Source organism: Aulostomus chinensis, chromosome 1, assembly GCF_037954235.1.
Source record: "Aulostomus chinensis isolate RoL2024-O1b breed Wild chromosome 1, RoL_Achi_v1.0, whole genome shotgun sequence".
NCBI lineage: Eukaryota > Metazoa > Chordata > Actinopteri > Syngnathiformes > Aulostomidae > Aulostomus > Aulostomus chinensis.
The window spans coordinates 30330373-30335895 of NC_141320.1; the positions used below are offsets into that span (position 1 = coordinate 30330373).

General features: G+C 43.1%; 2 non-coding genes across 2 annotated transcripts; both read right to left on the bottom strand.

Annotated features, from left to right (window-relative positions):
* Positions 1-2552: 2552 nt before the first annotated feature.
* Positions 2553-2716, bottom strand: LOC147271141 (U1 spliceosomal RNA). The gene has a single exon (XR_015116825.1). It is a non-coding gene; the product is annotated as a U1 spliceosomal RNA (small nuclear RNA).
* Positions 2717-3258: 542 nt separating this feature from the next.
* Positions 3259-3449, bottom strand: LOC147271142 (U2 spliceosomal RNA). Its single transcript, XR_015116479.1, has one exon. It is a non-coding gene; the product is annotated as a U2 spliceosomal RNA (small nuclear RNA).
* Positions 3450-5523: the final 2074 nt, after the last annotated feature.

Consider the following 5523-nt stretch of genomic DNA (forward strand, 5'->3'; position numbering starts at 1 on the left):
ATACCTGAGCCTACTTTTGGGTCTGGTCAAGTGATGACACAATAATATGACATCATTGTCAGACTGACGCCTGCTCAACACTGACCAAACGCCGCCCTATTGCATTGTGGGAAATTTCTGCTTGGCTCGCGTCCATCAAAACACACAAAGAAATTTCTCCAGAATCAGGATTGACAGTGGATACAATTGATTCCACACTGGTTTTTCATTCTGAGTCGGGTGCAGGTGTGGAATTTCAGACACAGTCTGTGTTTGTGTTGTTCATTCAGTGATTTTTCTTACAATTCCCAATCAAAGCCCCACATTGCTAATGAACTCAAAATGATGCTAACAGTAATGTAGTGATAGTTGCTAATAAACTAAGTGATGCTGACAGTCATGTGGTTAGAGTTTCGATTAACCTCAAAGTGATGCTGACAGTAATGTAGTAAGAGTTGCTTCGAACCTCAAAGTAATGCGACAGTGATTTCAGAAGAATTGCTAATGATCTCAAAATGATGCGACAGTGATGTCGTAAGAATTGCTAATAAACTCAAAACGATGCAAACAGTAATGTAGTGATAGTTGCTAATAAACTCAGTGATGCTTACAGTCATGTAGTAAGAGTTGCTAAAAACCACAAAATAATGCGACTGTGATGTCGGAAGAATTGCTCATGATCTCAAAATGATGCGACGGTAATCTAGTAAGAGCTGCTAATAAATTCAAAATGATGCTAACAGTAATGTAGTGAAAGTTTCGAATAACCTCAAAGTGATGCTGACAGTCATGTGGTTAGAGTTTCGAGTAACCTAAAAATGATGCGGACAGTAATGTATTAAGAGTTGCTAATAACCTCAAAATAATGCGACAGTGATTTCAGAAGAATTTCTAATGAACTCAAAATGATGCTAACAGTAACGTAGTGATAGTTGCTAATAAACTCAGTGATACTTACAATAATGTAGTAAGAGTTACAAACTCCCTCAAAATGATGCTGACAGTCATGTAGTAAGAGTTGCTACTAAACTCAAAATAATGCGACAGTGATGTCGGAAGAGTTGCTAATGAACTCAAAATGATGCTACAGTGATGTAGTAAGAGATGCTAAAAAACTAAAAATGATGCTGACGGTAATGTAGGAAGAGTTGAAACTAACGTTAAAATGATGCTACACTGTTGTCATAAGAATTGCTAATAAACTCAAAATGATGCTAACAGTAATGTAGTAAGTGTTTCGAACTACCTCAAAGTGATGCTGACAGTCATGTAGTCAGAGTTGCTACGAACCTCAAAATAATGCGACAGTGATGTTGGAAGAATTGCTAATGGTCTCAAAATGATGCGACAGTGATGTAGCAAGAATTGCTAATGAACTCAAAATGATGCTAACTGCAATGGAATGAAAGTTTCGAATGGCTTCAAAGTGATGCTGACAGTCATATAGTAAGAGTTGCTACAAAACTCAAAATAATGCGAAATCGATGTCAGAAGAATTGCTAATAAACTCAAAATGATGCTGACGGAAATCTAGTAAGAGCTGCTCATGATCTCAAAATGATGCTACAGTGATGTTGTAAGAATTGCTAATGATCTCAAAATGATGCGACAGTGATGTAGTGAACGTTTCGAATAACCTCAAAGTGATGCTGACAGTCACCTGGTTAGAGTTGCGAGTAACCTAAAAATGATGCTGAGAGTAATGTAGTAAGAGTTGCTAATAACCTCAAAATAATGCTACAGTGATGTCCGAAGAATTGTTAATGAACTCAAAGTGATGCTGACAGTCATGTAGTGATAGTTGCTAATAAACTCAGTTATGCTTACAGTAACGTAGTAAGTGTTTCGAACAACCTCAAAGTGATGCTGACAGTCATGTAGTAAGAGTTGCTACTAACCTCAAAATAATACTTCGGTGATGTCGTAAGAATTGCTAATGATATCAACATGATGTGACAGTGATGTAGTAAGAATTGCTAATGATCTCAAAATGATGCGACAGTGATGCCGGAAGAATTGCTAATGAATTCAAGAATGATGCTGACAGTAATGTAGTGATAGTTGCTAATAAACTCAAAGTGATGCTGACAGTAATTTATGAAGAGTTGCTAAAAACCTTAAAATAATGACACAGTAATGTAGTAAGAGTTGCTATGAAACTAAAAATAATGCGACAGTGATGTAAGAAGAATTGCTAATGATCTCAAAATGATGCGACAGTGATGTCGTCAGAATTGAGAGTCGGGGTTTTCCAAGTTGATCTCCTCCCACGCATGAATTCTCTGGTATCATTCCACTTACTGCGAAGACGAGCCGTGGATGTATTGTCCTGAGCTCAGGGCTTGTCAGATACCATGACCCTCAACTAAATGTGGCAGAAACCCTGCCCTCTTCATTTAGGGCTGGAAGGTGTGAGAGATACTGGGAGCTCATCGAGGCTACGTCCTCCGCGGTCTCCTCAGGCTGGCCAGCACAAGAGGAGACCGCCAACTGGCCGGGACAGGCGGTCACCGTTGTTGTTGTCGCCGCCGTGGTCGGCCTTTCTTTCTTTCTTTCCTTTTTTCACACGATCACAGGGGAGAGCGCGGACGCAGTCCCCCACTGTCAGAAATTCTGCAGTTGAGATTCCCACATTTGGGGAATTCACCAGGGTCAGCACAGCCCCAGTGCAATGGCTGAGCCTCACCCGGGGAGAACCACCTTGCTGATCATGGTATCTCCCCTGCCAGGTAAGTATGACTCGCTGAGCTTAGGAACAGACATGAGCTCCAGGGACACAGCCTTCTGACTGACAGGCAGGGAGGCCGACACAGCGCCTGATCTTTCCTACCTTGTGCCAATCTGCCGCGTGCGCAGCCCCCTTTGTTTCTCACAACGATGCCGGATGTCGGATATCCCAAGCCCGGGAAGCTCAGGCACATTGAAGGTTCAGGTCTTTCAGAGTGCATTCCAAAGCCTTTTGGGAAAGGCTCCGAGAGCAGTGCCGTCAGCGGACCTCCATCCTTATCTGGAGTGCAAACGGAGCCACAACTTGACGCCCAGCGGCAGCGCGGGCGGAAATCCAGCCCCGGCCTCATGTGCAGCACTCGAGAGTTGGCCTGAAGAGCACGGGATTTGCTCCTGACAAAAGGGGAGGGGCCCGCACTGTTCCTGGAAGGCCATTGCGGCCGCAGGCTGAGGAAAAGCTGCAGTGCAGGAGGAGAACCCTGGTCCGGCTTTGGGTGGAGCAGGTGAGCGAGTGCCTGGCGGAGGCTTGTTTTATTTCCGACGAGAAATGCGTGGCATTGCACCACTCCTGGAAACACTGCAATACCAGGTTGATGCGTGGAAAGGACGGAGCAAGCTCCCGATGCATCACCCTGTTCTAAAAAGCAATTTAACATATGGTTCCCGGATAGGGAACGTACCAGATATTAAACTGATAAGAACAGATACTACACTTGATCTTAGCCAAAAGGCCGAGGAGCGATGCCTGTCAGCCACCCGACGTGAGAGCCAGCACCCCCGGTACAGCCAATCCCGGCCGCGGCTGTGGGCAGGAACTGCAACATTTTGGGTGGCGACACAAAATGCAGTGCCATAAACACTACATCTGGCACACTGGTTGTCCCCACTGCTATCCAAAGCAAAGGCAATCGGTGCCTTCACCCTGCTATGCTAGTGGGGCGACTCAAAGTAAAACAAAGCGGTGTTCAAAGCCACAAGCCAGCGACTCATCCTGGAGTCGGGGTTTTCCAAGTTGATCTCCTCCCACGCATGAATTCTCTTGTATCATTCCACTTACTGCGAAGACGAGCCGTGGATGTATTGTCCTGAGCTCAGGGCTTGTCAGATACCATGACCCTCAACTAAATGTGGCAGAAACCCTGCCCTCTTCATTTAGGGCTGGAAGGTGTGAGAGATACTGGGAGCTCATCGAGGCTACGTCCTCCGCGGTCTCCTCAGGCTGGCCAGCACAAGAGGAGACCGCCAACTGGCCGGGACAGGCGGTCACCGTTGTTGTTGTTGCCGCCGTGGTCGGCCTTTCTTTCTTTCTTTCCTTTTTTCACACGATCACAGGGGAGAGCGCGGACGCAGTCCCCCACTGTCAGAAATTATGCAGTTGAGATTCCCACATTTGGGGAATTCACCAGGGTATCCAAAGCCTGGGAAGCTCGGCCGATGCCGTTTTCAAGGCTCACCTTGTCGCTCGGTGAACCAGCGTGGCCTCGAGCCGCATTAGAATTGCTAATGAACTCAAAATGATGCTAAAAGTAATGTTGTGAAAGTTTCGAATAACCTCAAAGTAATGCTGACAGTCATGTAGTAAGAGTTTTTATGAACTTCAAAATAATGCGACAATGATGTCGGAAGAATTGCTAATAATCTCAAAATAATGCGACAGTGATGTCGGAAGAATTGCTAATGAACTCAAAATGATGCTGACGGTAATTTTGGAAAAGTTGAAACTAACCTCAAATTGATAATACAGTGATGTCGTAAGAATTGCTAATAAACTCAAAATGATGCTAACAGTAATGTAGTGATAGTTGCTAATAAACTCAGTGATGCTTACAGTAATGTAGTAAGTGTTTCAAACAACCTCAAAGTGATGCTGACAGTCATGTAGTAAGAGTTGCTAATGAACTCAAAATGATGCTGACAGTAATCTAGTGAGAGCTGCTAATAACCTCAAAATGATTCTGACAGTAATGTAGTGAGAGCTGCTAATAACGTCAAAATAATGCAACAGTAAAGTAGAAAGAGTTGCTACGAACCTCAAAATAATGCGATAGTGATGTCGGAAGAATTGCTAATGATCTCAAAATGATGCGACAGTGATGTAGTAAGAATTGCTAATGAACTCAAAATGATGCTAACAGTAATGGAGTGAAAGTTTTTAGTAATCTAAAAGTGATGCTGACAGTAATGTAGTAAAAGTTGCTACGAACCTCAAAATATTGCGACAGTGATGTCGGAAGAATTGCTAATGAACTCAAAATGATGTTAACAGTAATGTAGTGATAGTTGCTAATCAACTCAGTGATGCTTACAGTCATGTAGTCAGTGTTTCGAACAACCTCAAAGTGATGCTGACAGTCAGTTAGAAAGAGTTGCTTAAAATAATGCAACAGTAATGTCAGAAGAATTGGTAATAACCTCAAAATGATGCTGAAAGTGATGTCGGAAGAATTGCTAATGAACTTAAAATGATGCTAACTGTAATGTAGTGATAGTTGCTAATCAACTCAGTGATGCTTACAGCAATGTAGTAAGTGTTTCGAATAACCTCAAAGTGATGCTGACAGTCATGTAGTAAGAGTTGCTACGAAACTCAAAATAATGCTACTGTGATGTCGTAAGAATTGCTAATAAACTCAAAATGATACTAACAGTAATGTAGTGAAAGTTTCGAATAACCTCAAAGTGATGCTGACAGTCATGTGGTTAGAGCTGCGAGTAACCTAAAAATGATGATGACAGTGATGTTGTAAGGATTGCTATTGAACTCAAAACGATGCAAACAGTCACGTGGTGATAGATGCTAAGAAACTCAGTGATGCT